General features: G+C 40.7%; 1 protein-coding gene across 1 annotated transcript in view; it reads left to right on the top strand.

Moving 5' to 3' along the window:
• The window catches only part of FEM1C (fem-1 homolog C), a 202,882-nt gene that overhangs the window by 163,494 nt on the left and 23,216 nt on the right, over window positions 1-16,172 (top strand). The window lies entirely within an intron of this gene.

Genomic DNA, 16,172 nt, shown 5'->3' with positions numbered 1-16,172 from the left:
GATTTACAATGTTGTGTTGATTACTGCTGTACAGCAAAGTGATTCAGTTATACGTATATATATATATATATATATATATATATATACATTCTTCTTTTATATTCTTTTTCATTAAGGTTTATCATAGGATAACAAATATAGTTCTCTATGATATATAGTAGGACCTTGTTGTTTATCCATTATATATATAAAAGCTTACATCTGCTAACCCCAAACTCCCACTCCATCCCTCCTCCAACCTCCCCCACCTTGGCAACTACCAGTCTGTTCTCTGTGTCCATGATTCTGTTTCTGTTTCATAGATAGGTTCATTTGTGTCATATTTTAGATTCCACATGTAAGTGATACCATATGGTATTTGTCTTTCTGACTTACTTCACTTAGTATGATAATCTCTAGGTCCATCCATGTTGGTGCAAATGGCATTATTTCATTCTTTTTTATGGCTGAGTAGTTGTATATATGTACCACATCTTCTTTATTCATTCAACTCTCAATGGACATTTAGATTGTGTTTGTGTCTTGGCTATTGTCAGTAGCGCTGCTATGAACATAGGGGTGCATGTATCTTTTTGAATTAGAGTTTTGTCTGGATATGTGCCCAGGAGTGGGATTGCTGGATCTTACGGTAATTCTATTTTTAGTTTTCTGAGGACTCTCCATACTGTTTTCCACAGTGGCTGCACCAACTTACATTCCCACCAACAGTGTAGGAGGGTTCTTTTTTCTCCACTCCCTCTCCAGCATTTGTTATTTGTAGACTTTTTAATGATGGCCAGTCTGATCAGTGTGAGGTGGAACCTCATTGTGATTTTCATATGCATTTCTCTAATAATTTGCGATGGTGAGCATCTTTTTATGTGCCTGTTGGCCATCTGTATGTAGAAAGACCTTCTTTATTCCAATATTGAAATTTAAAATATTTCATATTTTCTTCAAGTGCTTTCATGGTTTCATTTAAAAATATTTAAATATTTGACATCTGCTACTTATTAGGAGTAAGGTAGACATTCATTTTCCTTTCTGTTCTCATTGTTGGCCTATTGAATATTGAATGATCCATCTTTTCCCCACCACTTAGAAATATTACTCTCAAGAAAATTATAGAATTTCCATACAGTATCCTTTCAATTAGTTTCCAGTCTATACATACTCTGCCCTTGCCTGTCCTCCATCTCCCCAGCCATGGTGGGAACAGTATAGAATCGAGTGGAAGTTTTACTTATTAATCGGGTATTTTAACAGTCTAGGTCAACCTTAGGATATTTTTCTTGAGGAAATTAAAACTAAACATCCCTGTAGTATACAAGTCCACCCATTTCAGACAGGGGACAACATCTGTGCCACTTGCCCAGAGCTCTCTTCTCTTCTTGGTTTTTTTTTTTTTTTTTAACATCTTTATAGGAGTATAATTGCTTTAGTCAGCTATATGTACACATCTATCCCCATGTCCCCTCCCTCTTGAGCCTCCCTCCCTCTCTCCCTATCCCACCCCTCTAGGTGGTCACAAAGCACCAAGCTGATCTCCCTGTGCTATGCGGCTGCTTCCCACTAGCTATCTGTTTTACATTTGGTAGTGTATGTATGTCCATGCCACTCTCTCACTTCGTCCCAGCTTACCCTTCCCCCTACCTGTGTCCTTAACTCCATGTTCTACATCGGCATCTTTATTCCTGTCCTGCCTCTAGGTACTTCAGAACCTATTTTTTTTTTATAGATTCCATATATATGTATTAGCATATGGTATTTGTTTTTCTCTTTCTGACTTACTTCACTCTGTATGACAGACTCTAGGTCCATCCACCTCACTACAAATAACTCAGTTTTGTTTCTTGTTGTGGCTGGGTAATATTCCATTGTATATATGTGCCACATCTTCTTTATCCATTCATCTGTCGATAGACACTTAGGTTGCTTCCATGTCCTGGCTATTGTAAATAGAGCTGCAATGAACATTGGGGTACATGACTCTTTTTGAATTATGGTTTTCTCAGGGTATATGCCCAGTAGTGGCATTGTTGGGTCATATGGTAGTTCTATTTTTAGTTTTTTAAGGAACCTCCATACTGTTCTCCACAGTGGCTGTATCAATTTACATTCCCACCAACTGTGCAAGAGGGTTTCCTTTTCTCCACACCCTCTCCAGCATTTATTGTTTGTAGACTTTTTGATGATGGCCATTCTGACTGGTGTGAGGTGATACCTCATTGTAGTTTTGATTTGCATTTCTTTAATGATTAGTGATGTTGACCATCCTTTCATGTGTTTGTTGTCAATCTGTATATCTTCTTTGGAGAAATGTCTATTTAGGTCTTCTGCCAATTTTTGGATTGGGTTGTTTGTTTTTTTGATATTGAGCTGCATGAGCTGCTTATATATTTTGGAGGTTAATGCTTTGTCAGTTGCTTCATTTGCAAATATTTTCTCCCATTCTGAGGGTTGTCTTTTTGTCTTGTTTAAGGTTTCCTTTTCTGTGCAAAAGCTTTGAAGTTTCAGTAGGTCCCATTTGTTTATTTTTGTTTTTATTTCCCTTTCTCTAGGAGGTGGGTCAAAAAGGATCTTGCTGTGATTTATGTCAGAGAGTGTTCTGCCTATGTTTTCCTCTAAGAGTTTTATAGTGTCTGGCTTTACATTTAGGTCTTTAATCCATTTTGAGTTTACTTTTGTGTATGGTGTTAGGGAGTGTTCTAATTTCATTCTTTTACATGTACCTGTCCAGTTTTCCCAGCACCACTTATTGAAGAGACTGTCTTTTCTCCATTGTATATCCTTGCCTCCTCTGTCACAGATTAGTTGACCATAGGTGTGTGGGTTTATCTCTGGGCTTTCTATCCTGTTCCACTGATCGATATTTCTGTTTTTGTGCCAGTTCCATACTGTCTTGATTACTGTAGCTTTGTAGTATAGTCTGAAGTCAGGGAGCCTGATTCCTCCAGATCCATTTTTCTTTCTCCAGCTTGCTTTGGCCTTTCAGGGTCTTTTGTGTTTCCATACAAACTGTGAAATTTTTTGTTCTCGTTCTGTGAAAAATGCCAGTGGTAGTTTGATAGGGATTGCACTGAATCTGTAGATTGCTTTGGGTAGTATAGTCATTTTCCCAGTGTTGATTCTTCCAATCCAAGAACATGGTATATCTCTCCATCTGTTTGTATCATCTTTTTTTTTTTTTTTACTTTAGTTTTATTTATTTATTTTTAAACATCTTTATTGGAGTATAGTTGCTTTACAATGGTGTCTTAGTTTCTGATTTATAACAAAGTGAATCAGCTATACATATAAATATATCCCCATATCTCTTCCCTTTTGCATCTCCCTCCCTCCCACCCTCCCTATCCCACCCCTCTAGGTGGTCACAAAGCACTGAGCTGATTTCCCTGTGTTATGCGGCTGCTTCCCACTAGCTATCAGTTTTACATTTGGTAGTGTGTATATGTGTTTGTATCATCTTGAATTTCTTTCATCAGTGTCTTATAGTTTTCTGCATGCATGTCTTTTGTCTCCTTAAGTAGGTTTATTCCTAGGTATTTTATTCTTTTTGTTGCAGTGGTAAATGAGAATGTTTCCTTAATTTCTCTTTCAGGTTTTTCATCATTAGTGTATAGGATTGCAAGAGATTTCTGTGCATTAATTTAGTATCCTGCTGCTTTACCAAATTCATTGATTAGCTCTAGTAGTTTTCTGGTAGCATCTTTAGGATTTTCTATGTATGGTATCATGTCATCTGCAAACAGTGACAGTTTTACTTCTTCTTTTCCAATTTAGCTTCCTTTTATTTCTTTTTCCTCTCTGATTGTTGTGGCTAAAACTTCCAAAGCTATGTTAAATAATAGTGATGAGAGTGGGCAACCTTGTCTTGTTCTTGATATTAGTGGAAATGGTTTCTGTTTTTCACCATTGAGAACGATGTTGGCTGTCAGTTTGTTGTATATGGCCTTTATTATGTTGAGTTAAGTTCCCTCTATGCCTACTTTCTGGAGGGTTTTTATCATAAATCGGTGTTGAATTTTGTTGAAAGCTTTTCCTGCATCTATTGAGATGATCATATAGTTTTTATCCTTCAGTTTGTTAATATGGTGTGTAACATTGCTTGATTTGCGTATACTGAAGAATCCTTGCATTCCTGGTATAAACCCCACTTGATCATGGTGTATGATCCTTTTAATGTCCTGTTGGATTCTGTTTGCTGGTATTTTGTTGAGGATTTCTGCATCTGTGTTCATCAGTGTAACTGGCCTGTAGTTTTCTTTTTTTGTGACATCTTTTTCTGGTTTTGGCATCAGGGTGATGGTGGCTTTGTAGAATGAGTTTGGGAGTGTTCTTCCCTCTGCTATATTTTGGAAGAGTTTGAGAAGGATAGGTGTTAGCTCTTCTCTAAATGTTTGATAGAATTCGCCTGTGACTCCATCTGGTCCTGGGCTTTTGTTTGTTGGAAGATTTTTAATCACAGTTTCAATTTCAGTGCTTGTGATTGGTCTGTTTATATTTTCTATTCCTTCCTGTTTCAGTATAGGAAGGTTGTGCTTTTCTAAGAATTTGTCCATTTCTTCCAGGTTGTCCATTTTATTGGCATAGAGTTGCTTGTAGTAATGTCTCATGATCCTTTGTATTTCTGCAGTGTCAGTTGTTACTTCTCCTTTTTCATTTCTAATTCTATTGATCTGAGTTTTTTCCCTGTTTTTCTTCATGAATCTGGCTAATGGTATCAATTTTGTTCATCTTCTCAGAGAACCAGCTTTTAGTTTTGTTGATCTTTGCTATTGTTTCCTTCATTTCTGTTTCATTTATTTCTGATCTGATCTTTATGATTTCTTTCCTTCTGCTCACTTTGGGGTTTTTTTTGTTCTTTCTATAATTGCTTTAGGTGTAATGTTAGGTTGTTTATTTGAGATGTTTCTTGTTTCTTATGGTAGGATTGTATTGCTATAAACTTGCCTCTTAGAACTGCTTTTGCTGCGTCCCATAGGTTTTTGGTCATCATATTTTCATTGTCATTTGTTTCTAGGTATTTTTTGATTTCCTCTTTGATTTCTTCAGTGATCTCTTGGTTATTTAGTAGTTATTGTTTAGGCTCCATGTGTTTGTATTTTTTATAGTTTTTTTCCTGTAATTGATATGTAGTCTTATAGTGTTGAGGTCAGAAAAGATACTTGATATGATTTTGATTTTCTTAAATTTACCAAGGCTTGGTTTGTGACCCAAGATACGATCTATCCTGGAGAATGTTCCATGAGCACTTGAGAAGAAAGTATATTCTGTTGTTTTTGGATGGAAAGTCTTATAAATATCAATTAAGTCCATCTTGTTTAATGTGGTATTTAAAGCTTGTGTTTCCTTATTTATTTTCATTTTGGATGATCTGTCCATTGGTGAAAGTGGGGTGTTAAAGTCCCCTAGTATGATTGTGTTACTGTCGATTTCCCCTTTTTTGGCTGTTAGCATTTGCCTTATGTATTGAGGTGCTCCTATGTTGGGTGCATAAATGTTCTCAATTGTTATATCTTCTTCTTGGATTGATCCATTTATCATTATGTAGTGTCCTTCTTTGTCTCTTGTAATGGTCTTTATTTTAAAGTCTATTTTGTCTCATAGAGAATTGCTACTCCAACTTTCTTTTGATTTCCATTTGCATGGAATATCTTTTTCTATCCCTTCACTATCAGTTTGTATGTGTCCCTATGTCTCAAGTGGGTCCCTTGTAGACAGCATATATATGGGTCTTATTTTGTATCCATTTAGCCAGTGTCTTTTGGTTGGAGCATTTAATCCATTTACATTTAAGGTAATTATCGATATGTATGTTCCTATTACCATTTTCTTAATTGTTTTGGGTTTGTTTTTGTAGGTATTTTCCTTCTCTTGTGTTTCCTGCCTATAGAAGTTCCTTTAGCATTTGTTGTAAAGCTGGTTTGGTGGTGCTGAATTCTCTTAGCTTTTGCTTGTCTGTAAAGGTTTTAATTTCTCCGTCAAATCTGAATGAGACCCTTGCTGGGTAGAGTAATCTTGGTTGTAGGTTTTTCCCTTTTATCACTTTAAATATGTCCTGCCACACCCTTTTGGCTTGCAGAGTTTCTGCTGAAAGATCAGCTGTTAACCTTATGGGGATTCCCTTGTATGTTATTTGTTGCTTTTCCCTTGCTGCTTTGAATATTCTTTCTTTGTACTTAATTTTTGATAGCTTGATTAATATGTGTCTTGGTGTGTTTCTCTTTGGGCTTAACCTGTATGGGACTCTCTGCGCTTCCTGGACTTGATTGACTATTTCCTTTACCATATTAGGGAAGTTTTCAACTATAATCTCTTCAAATATTTTCTCAGTCCCTTTCTTTTTCTCTTCTTTTTCTGGGACCCCTATAATTCGAATGTTGGTGTGTTTAATGTTGTCCCAGAGGTCTCTGAGACTGTCCTCAATTCTTTTCATTCTTTTTTCTTTATTCTGCTCTGTGGTAGTTATTTCCACTATTTTATCTTCCAGGTCTTCTCTGTTCTTCTGCCTCAGTTATTCTGTTATTGATTCCTTCTAGAGAAGTTTTAATTTCATTTATTGTGTTGTTGATCATTGTTTGTTTGCTCTTTAGTTCTTCTAGGTCCTTGTTAAACATTTCTTGTATTTTCTCCATTCTATTTCCAAGATTTTGGTTCATCTTTACTATCTTTACTCTGAATTCTTTTTCAGGTAGACTGCCTTTTTCCTCTTCATTTGTTTGGTCTGGTGGGTTTTTACCTTGCTCCTTCATCTGCTGCGTATTTCTCTGTCTCCTCATTTTGCTTAACTTACTGTTTTTGGGGTTTCCTTTTCACAGGCTGCAGGTTCACAGTTGGGTTCAGTGGGTAAGGTTGGTTCAGCGGGTTGTGTAGCCTTCCTGGTGGAGGGGGCTGGTGCCTGTGTTCTGGTGGATGAGGCTGGATCTTGTTTTCCTGGTGGGCAGTACTGCATCCAGTGGTGTGTTTTGGGGTATCTGTGACCTTATTATGATTTTAGGCAGCCTCTCTGCTAATGGTGGTGTTGTGTTCCTGTCTTGCTAGTTGTTTGGCATGGGGCCTCCAGTACTGTAACTTGCTGGTCATTGAGTGGAGCTGGGTCTTAGCGTTCAGATGGAGATCTCTGGGAGAGCTCTCGCCTATTGATATTATGAGGGGCTGGGAGGTCCCTGGTGGACCAATTTCTTGAACTCAGCTCTCCCACCTCAGAGGCTCAGGCCTGAAACCTGGCCAGAGCAGCAAGACCCTGTCAGCCACACGGCCCTTTCAGCCCCTGTTCACGTGCTTCCCACCACTCCACCAGCTCCTGCCTCCACGCCTCCCTCCCTTTCAATTTGATCTTTACTTCCTACACCAGGTGGGGGGTGGAGGGCAGTGCAGAGGATGCCAGTGGGCAGCTGCCCTGCCATGTCTTCGTCTGCACCCACGCCAGGCTTGCCGGGTCCCTCCCAGTTACGGGGCAGGGTCCGCAAAGACAGCCCCATTGCCGGACAGACCCACAGACCTGGCCAGGAGGGAGGGGGCGGAGCAGGCATGGCTCTCTTTTTGTTTAGAGCCTGCTCTCCAGTCCTGTGCCTACATAGCATCATGCAGCTGCAGCAGCTGCTTGAAAGCAGGTTGTGCATGACAATTTATATCAATCAAGCTGTAGAGAATGCTGAGGTCTTTTATTTTATCTCCTGGAGGTTTCAGGGCAGACAAAACAAAACGATCCACTGGAAGTAGCTTGGCGTTTCTTAATAGACTCACGTAACAATTCATAGTCAAAAAGACAGTTCAGCTTTGCCATAGCAACAAATCCATTGCCTCCAGTGAGGTAGGCCCTGGCAAGGTTGTTAGCTGCCCTTATAGCTCAGCAGACACTTGGCCTCCAGGCTGCAGGCTCTGTGTGAGGTGCCCTATGCAATTCCAAATTCAGGCCCAGTGAGCTCCTGAAGTGTCATTTGGATTCCAGGCTTGTCAGATGGTCCCAAGGCTCAGTCCTACCCCAAGGAAGTCACTGAGTAGGTGGTGCTTCTCCCCGTCCCCCTCAAGGGTGATGCTCGGTTTGGGGGATGTATGGGGAGGCTGCAACAGCCTGGATTCATAGTGCTCCTTGGAGGAGGTTTGTCTTTTCATGGAGCAGGCAAGGGCAAAAATCATCTAAAGCAGGAAAGAGAGGAGTCCAGAGTGAGTAGAAGAGAAGAAGATCAGAGCATCTAGGGCCCTGCATGGGAGCCAGTCTCTGCTTCTCCAGAGCATGACCCCCTGCACCCAGCACCCTACAGAATGGGCTGAGGGCAAGGAAACAACTCTCACTGCCCGAGCCTGACCCCAGACTGCTACTGCCTTCTCTAGAGCTCTCTAGCCTCTCCCAGAGGTAATGCAGCCCCTCAGGTCTTAAATAAAAAGATGACTGCTGTTACTGAGGAGAAAGAGCAACCAGAAATCTCCAAGGACTCAGGGAAGAAGAAGGGGTGGCCCTCAGTCCAGGCGTGAAGAAGGGGTAGGCCTTCAGCATTATTTGGGCCCAGCCTGATCCTGCCAAGGCCCGGAGAGTAACAGTCCAGTTCAAGTTGGAGGTCAGACGTTCAAGAAGAACCCCAGGAAGGAGGTTAGGGAGAAGGACCCAAGATCCTGAGAGTAAGGCCTCCTCTCCCACTTGACCCCGCCATCTTCTTTCCTACCATCATCCTCGCCTGAGGTTATGCCTGGGTGAGTTGGAAAGCTAAGATTCTTTTCTGGGGGGTGGGAAGGAGACACTGAGCAGAAAAGGAATCAAGGAGCTAATGCTCTGGGCCCCAGAGGCATTCTCCTTCAGTCCATGTAAACATGACAGAAGCTTTGCTTCTTCATTCTCTTCGCGTGTAGATTGACTTCTGCCCTGTAAGATAGTATTTTCCTTCTTGTGACAGGCCTCCTACGTATCACTCCCTTCCAGGCAACCAACCCACTCATTTGGGGGAGGTTATTTTTGTGCCCAGTTTGCTTGTTGGAAACTACTGTGCTTCAGTGTGTGCAGTGCAGATGGAAAGGAAAACAAAAAAATCCAGTTCTCTGCCTCGGTGATGAGGGTGGAGAATCAAAGCAGCATTACTTGCAGCTAACAAACATTTAGTGGTGAGAGAAGAGGTGAGAGGAAGGGTAGAGGGCCAAAGGTCATGGCCAACATATGTTTCCTCTACTCAGTATTTGGTCTAGGTCTGACCGTCTTTCTATACACCCGGTTCTGTCTTCCAGAAATAGTTGGGGTGACCCCAAATAAAAAACACTAAAAGCAAATGGGGTGCTTCTTTAACCCTTTGATGAGTTTAAAGTTGTCTTTGCAGATCAGTTATAGTCAGAGCAATCTATAGAGAAACTTTTTTTTTTTTAATGATGAGAATTAACACCATGACATAAAATTGTCAAATTGACATAAAGTAGCCTGGAATTTTTGAAATGAAAAATAACAGAAACATTAGCCCTTTTGTTGTTAAGGAAATGAAAGAAATGGAAAGGGAGAGGCCACTATGCCTTGAAGAGAGAAGTGCAGAGTCTCCAAGTGCATGCTGAGAACCATGAAATACTCTGCCTGAGCATGTAACAATGTGGCTGTAAGATTCTCTGCACAGAAGTACTTTCTTGACATGCAAAGCATATGAAGTAAACAGACAGCCATGGAGACCTCACCCACTTTACACTGTTCTAGTAAATACTATGAGAAAACACTTGGAGCTTAAACATTCTCCCTTCCATGACACTGCCCACCATCTTGGAACATTTAAAGCAGTGCCTATGGGAAGTTCAGAATGAGCTGGAAAATTCCCTGCCAAAAGGGGAGCACTCCAGCTCCAGAGCACTCCCACTGTCCTGAGCTGAGTGACATCAGCTCCCCTACACTACACTCTGCAGAGGCAAGGGAGAGGAAAGGGGGTAGCAGCAGCAATGAAAGAAGGTCTGATTTCAGCCTTTTGGTATCTATCCCAGGATGCAGAAGCCCTCCCTGTGTGACCATCAGTGGACGAAACCATTAGACAAAACGTTGATGGGAAATTTTACAAAGGAGTAATCAAGATACACCCACCAGAACCCATCAGGCCCTACCTGATGAAACTTGACATCTGTAAGGGTAGGACAGCCATACACGTATCCCCTGGTATTGTGCACTAGGAAATATACAGCATCACCTATCACATATTCTTGCCAAAAAAGTTTAACCTAAATTCAATCAATCCTGTAAGTCTAACCTGTAGAGGAACAAAGTTAAATGATCCTATCAGGAACCAAACAGTCAAAGGCAGGTCATGGAACATTCTGCAAGACAGTTGGCCTTGTTTTTTTCAACACATCATTGGGATTAACAGGTAAGAGAAAGAAGGAAAAGGAGAAGATGGAGAAGGAGAAGGATCTGCTCTGTATTAAAAGATACTTAAGGGACAAAATAACCAAATGTAACATACGGACCTTATTTGGATCCTGATTATAACAAACTGTGGAGAGAATATTTGAGGTAATCATGGAAACTTGAATATGGACTGCCATTAAGTAGCAAGGAATTATCATTAATTTTGTTGATTATGATGTTGGCGTTGCAGGTATGTGAGAAAACGTCCATAGTTTGAAAAGCCACAGGTTTTAAAGTTTGTAGGGGTGAAATGATAAGGTACATGATATTTGCTTTAAAATACTTCAGAAAAAAAAGGATAGGTAAGGCAAGAGTACTGTTTAGAATTCTTATGAGGTGCTTTTATTAATGATTTTATATACATGAATATACAGTGTGCACCAGTAAAACACATTTTCTCTGTGAAACACACATACACAATGAAAAACATGTTAGGCCTGTTATTACTCACTTAAGCAGGGTAAGTGTTTTTCTGAGTCACTGGTAATAGATCTGTTCCTTCTCCATCTTTCAAAATAATCAAAACCAAAAGAACTTCTTTAAGACAGAGATGGACATCTCACATGCAAAGAAATATGGATGACTTTTGAAAAATATGATTTCTTTGCAAACCCACTGATTTCTAAGAAGCTTAAGGAAAGTTAACCTCAGAGTTGCCCCTTGGGACAAAACGGGGCTGCATTCGGTCTGGTGCCCAGGCTTTCTCTAGGATGGTAGTCTTCACAGAATCACCTGGGAACTTTTAGAAACGCAGTTTCTCCGGGTTTACCCCAGACCTACAGAATCTGAAACATTTGGAGATGGGGCTGAGATGTTGTTTGAACAAGCCCTCTGGGTGATTCTCTGCACACTAATGATGAGACTCACTGCTCTAAGAGCAGCAGATTAAATGTTAAGAAGGTACATCAATTCTGGGATCGGATGTTTACTGCAATGCAGAAGTAATGCACTAAATGATTCGTGGCTCTTATTTGCTAAATGGTGGGGGTTTATCCAGCCGTAATATCCCACATCCCCTCTTACGAACCTAACTCAGCTGTATAGCTGTCGTCAGGAAGTGTGGGTTAACAATTCTCTTTAAATCCAGACCTGGCTAGGAGGTTAACATTCTCAAAGGATTTTGAATCTGGTTGCCAGTTTGTGTCCATTTAACATCTCATTCCTTGTGCACATCTCAGCCCCTGATTTGATAAACCTCATCCTTGAAGTGTTGTCAGCTTCAGAATATTTGGTAGAGTCCTTCAGCCTCAGGAGACTGACTGTATCCTCTCCTTGACAGGTTCCCACTCAGGCATTTATATTTCTTCAGCTAGTTGGTTTATGCAACAGTTTGAAACAGAGGTAGAGAAAGGAGCAGAAATCTGTGCTTACGCCAGAAATATTTTCTCTCGCTTAATCTCAGTGAGAAGTGAGAAGTCTTTGTTCTGCGAGAAAAATATCATATTGTTCAAAGAGATTAGAAACTCTTCTTGGAAAATTTAGTTGTACTTCTAAAATGATCATCTGAATGCTAACTGTCGAGTGAAAGCGGGACAATGGAAAGTCACCTGAACAGGCTGAGGCTGAGTTACTGGAGGATCCAAGGAGCCAAGTCTTCACCTTGTAGAAAAATCAACTGGCACCAATCTTTAATTTCAAAGACAATACTGACTGTGCAAGTCCAGTCTCAACAGGGTCATGACTGCTTACCAACCTGGAGATGTAGGTCTGAATTTCTAAATGTGGAAGCTGGTTTCCTAGTAAATGACAAGACAAGGTGGAAAGAGAGTAGATCTTAAAACCTGAAAGTAAAAGCTTCAGATCTCAGCTTAACACTTACATCTGTTTGAACTAGGTCAGATTTGTTATTCTGAGCCTCCACTTTCTCATGTATGAAATGAGAATAACAACACCTGGTTTGCAAAGGTTGTGTGAATTCTCTCTCTCTCTCTCTCTCACACATGCGTGTGTGCGCGCGCGTGCACACACACACACACACACACACACACACACACAGAACATTCTGTTCTGTTACAGCCAGGCTTCTGCAAACATGAATGAGCTCATACATGATTGGTACAGAGTGGAACAATGACAATCTAACATGGAAGTCCTGATGAATTTCACTAGCATGCTAATGTTTTCCTCCATGGATACCAGCAGCTCATCACAGGGTGTATCTACACAGCTGAACATGGCAAGTGTGAGGAATACAGTATTGTCCACGATGTCTAGGCACCCCTTATTTTTTTGGCTCAGTTCAATCCACTGCTCTGTCCAGAAAGTGTTTGTTGCATAGTTTCCCCCAATCTTTGGGCATGTTGCCCTTGCTGCCATAACTCAGCAGCCTCACACTCCCTTGTACCCCTTCCCTTAAGGTACATGCACTTTTTAATTATTTTAAGTAAAAATTTTAGATTTATTGTAGTACTTCTTTATCAGGAATTTCACTTTTTTTGCTGTACAAATATTTTTATTAGGATTGTTATTATTTATGTTGATGCTCCGGTTACAAATTTGTATAGATTTTAAGAGGTATGCTCCTAATACTATTTTTCCTATAAGCCCTGTTAGTTTTGATATGAAAACTAATTTTAGTATTAATTTTATAGAATGCTAGGTTTATCAGGAAGACAAATATTATAATAAAGCAGAAACTGCATAATGCAAGTACACACACACATATAAATATATACACACATGTTTTGATTCCTGGTAGCAGTGGAGAGCTCTTGTCACTCATTTTAAACTTCTGTTTTTGTAGAAGTCACCCTTACCCTTATGACTTTGATGGCGACAAAGACGACCTCTCAGTATAGAGTCTGAAAATGCTGAATACTCACTCATTTGCTCAGCCCCCTTGCAGCAAGGGCAGAGGCCTATGCCTCAGGCTCTGCCAGTCATAGCCACCCATGACAAGACTGATGTGAGAGAGAGTGGCACTAAAACCAAGGAGCCAGGTTTACCATCATTTTTGTGGTAATGATGTCAATGATTTCCTCCCCAGAATGGTTTTGGGCCGTAGCTTTGGTGTTCTTATTTCCTGCTTAGCCTGGAGCTAGATCTTCAGACCTTCCTATGATTCATGACTTACCCACTGTGTTTTCAAAAAACTTGTCTGTTGGGCTTCCCTGGTGGCACAGCGGTTGGGAATCTGCCTGCCAATGCAGGGGACACGGGTTCAAGCCCTGGTCTGGGAAGATCCCATATGACGCAGAGGAACTAAGCTCATGCACCACAACTACTAAGCCTGTGTTGTAGAGTCCGCGAGCCACAACTACTGAGCTCATGTGCCACAACTACTGAAGCCCGCGCGCCTAGAGCCCGTGCTGCACAACAAGAGAAGCCACTGCAATGAGAAACCCGCACACTGCAACCAAGAGTGGCCCCCACTCGCTGCAACTAGAGAAAGCCTGCACGCAGCAACAAAGACCCAACGCAGTCGAAAATTAAAAAAGGAAAAAAAGAGGGCTTCCCTGATGGTGCAGTGGTTGAGAGTCTGCCTGCCGATGCAGGGGACACGGGTTCGTGCCCCAGTCCGGGAAGATCCCACATGCCGCGGAGCGGCTGGGCCCGTGAGCCATGGCCGCTGAGCCTGCATGTCCGGGCTCCGCAACGGGAGAGGCCACAACAGTGAGAGCCCCACGTACCGCAAAAAAAAAAAAGAAGAAAAGAAAAACTTGTCTGCTTAACTCAGCCAGAATTAGCTTGTGTTGCTCGCTATGAAAAACTCTAGCTGATATGGTAGTTATTATTATAAAAATGTTATTATTTTTTTAAACATTTGCCTCATCTACTACGCTTTAAGGGATACCCAGATCAGCAAATTACCTGTCTTTTCCAGATATCTATTGCTGCATTTAACAAACCACCCCCAAATCTTAGTAGCTTAAAACAATTATTACTCTCTTACGTGGTTCTGGGGGTTGAGTGGACTCAGGTAGGTGATTCCATCTTGGGTGCTCTTTTGTGGTTGTAGTTAGATAATGGCTGGCACTGGAATTATCTGAAGGCTGGACTGAGTTGGTTGCCCAAGATGGTTTCTTCATTTGCATGTCTGGCTCCTTGTCCTCTCTTTTTATATGGTTCTCATCCTCCAGGATCTCTCCTTGTGGCTTCGGGCTTTTCACAGCATACTAATCTCAGAGCAGTTATACATGGTAGCTGGATTCCAAGAGGCAGGAAATTAACACTTTAGGGCTACACCTGGAATTGACGTGTAACTTCGTGTTCTGTTGGTCATTGGTCAAAGTAGTCACAGGGCCTGCCTAGGTCCAAGGCGGGTGGAGAAATGGAGAAATGAACTCTAGTTCTTAAAGTGAGAGTGGCAAGGTCAGGCTGCTACGGCCAGAGATATATTTGTGGCCACCTATAGAAAATACAATCTGTCAGGCTACCCTTGAGGGGATAGGTACCGTCAGAAAATAATGTAGAAAACATTCAGCAATATGTTTTTTATTTTTATTTTTTATTGAAGTATAGTTGATTTACAGTGTTTCAGGTGTACAGCAGAGTGATTCAGTTATACATATGTGTGTAAATATGTGTATTCTTTTTCAGATGCTTTTCCATTGTAGGTTATTACAAGATGTTGAATACAGTTCCCTGTGCTATACAGTAGGTCCTTCTTGTTTACCTATTTTATATAGGTAAACTCTCAATTTATCCCTCCCTCCCTTCCCCTTTGGTAACCATAAGTTTGTTTTCTATGTGTGTTAGTCTATTTCTGTTTTGTAAACAAGTTCATTTGTATAATTTTTTTAGATTCCACATGTAAGTGATATCATATGATATTGGTCTTTCTCTGTCTGAGTTCACTTCGTATGATCATCTCTAGGTCCATCCATATTGCTGCAAATGGCAACATTTCATTCTTTCTTATGGTTGAGTAATATTCCACTGTATAAGTACAGCACGTCTTCTTTATCTGTTCATCTGTTGATGGATATTTAAGTTACTTCCATGTCTTGGTTATTGTGAATAGTGCTGCAGTGACTATTGCAGTGCGTGTATCTTTTTGAATTAGAGATTTCTCCAGATATATGCCCAGGAGTGGGATTGCTGAATCATATGGTAACTCTGTTTTTAGTTTTTTGAAGAACCTCCATACTGTTTTCCATAGTGGTTGTATCAATTTACATTCCCACCAGCAGTGTAGGAGGGTTATTTTTTCTCCACACCCTCTCCAGCATTTATTATTTGTAGACTTTCTGATGATGCCCATTCTAATCGGTGTGAGGTGATACCTCACTGTAGTTTTGATTCTCATTTCTCTAATAATTAGCGATATTGAGCATCTTTTCATGTGCTTGTTGTCCATCTGTATGTCTTCTTTGGAGAGATATCTATGTAGGTCTTCTGCCCATTTTTTGATTGGGTTTTTTTTTTTTTGATATTGAGCTGCATGAGTTGTTTGTATTGGCAATATGGATTTTAAAAGGAGAAGTGCCCATTCTTCAGGAGTAAGATTGGCTGTCCATGGAATAATACACAAAATATACAATAGTATGGTCTTTAAAGAAAAGTACTAACTTCTCAGTGGAGAGGGTCCCCCACCCACTTCACACAAGGTCTTAATCTCTATTTTGTGGCAAATAATGCAGTGCAATTTGAAGCCCTTTTAGAGTTTTAGAATTCAACAGAAAAGTTCTCTTCCAGTTTTTGCCTTCTTTCATTACTTGGGAAAATCTATCAGGTGAAGAAACTGATCAACAGTCTCCTAGCTAGCAAAGCTTTGGAATTGAGTGTTAAAAAAAAGTAAATGGAGGGCTTCCCTGGTGGCGCAGCGGTTGAGGGTCCGCCTGCCAATGCAGGGGACACGGGTTCGTGCCCCGGTCCGGGAGGATCC

The sequence above is a fragment of the Pseudorca crassidens genome, chromosome 3, assembly GCF_039906515.1.
Source record: "Pseudorca crassidens isolate mPseCra1 chromosome 3, mPseCra1.hap1, whole genome shotgun sequence".
Classification (NCBI taxonomy): domain Eukaryota; kingdom Metazoa; phylum Chordata; class Mammalia; order Artiodactyla; family Delphinidae; genus Pseudorca; species Pseudorca crassidens.
This window is presented reverse-complemented; position numbering and strand designations above follow the sequence as displayed.